Below are 344 nucleotides of genomic sequence, written 5' to 3' on the forward strand. Positions count from 1 at the left end.
TGCTGCAGGGATGTCGAACTTTTGGACTGGCGTGACGTCATCTACTCCGCTACAAGCACCGCTAGGGCATCATGTTCATCTGTTAATAAACAACAGGGTAGACTGCTGGAAGTGTGAATTTCCCTACGGGGATGAATAAAGTATCTATCTATCTATCTATTGTATTCTTTTTGCTTTATTATTGTTTTGTTCTCCAGCGCAGGGATGCTGCTGGAAGTGTGAATTTCCCTGCGGGGATGAATAAACTATCCATCTATCTATCTATATACGCTACATCCCCAACAACCGCAAAAAACGAGGGCTAGCCGTGTAATCACATATCAAACAGGAGAGCAAAAAGGGCA

This window comes from Urocampus carinirostris, chromosome 2, assembly GCF_059441175.1.
Source record: "Urocampus carinirostris isolate Australia breed hairy pipefish chromosome 2, RoL_Ucar_1.0, whole genome shotgun sequence".
NCBI lineage: Eukaryota > Metazoa > Chordata > Actinopteri > Syngnathiformes > Syngnathidae > Urocampus > Urocampus carinirostris.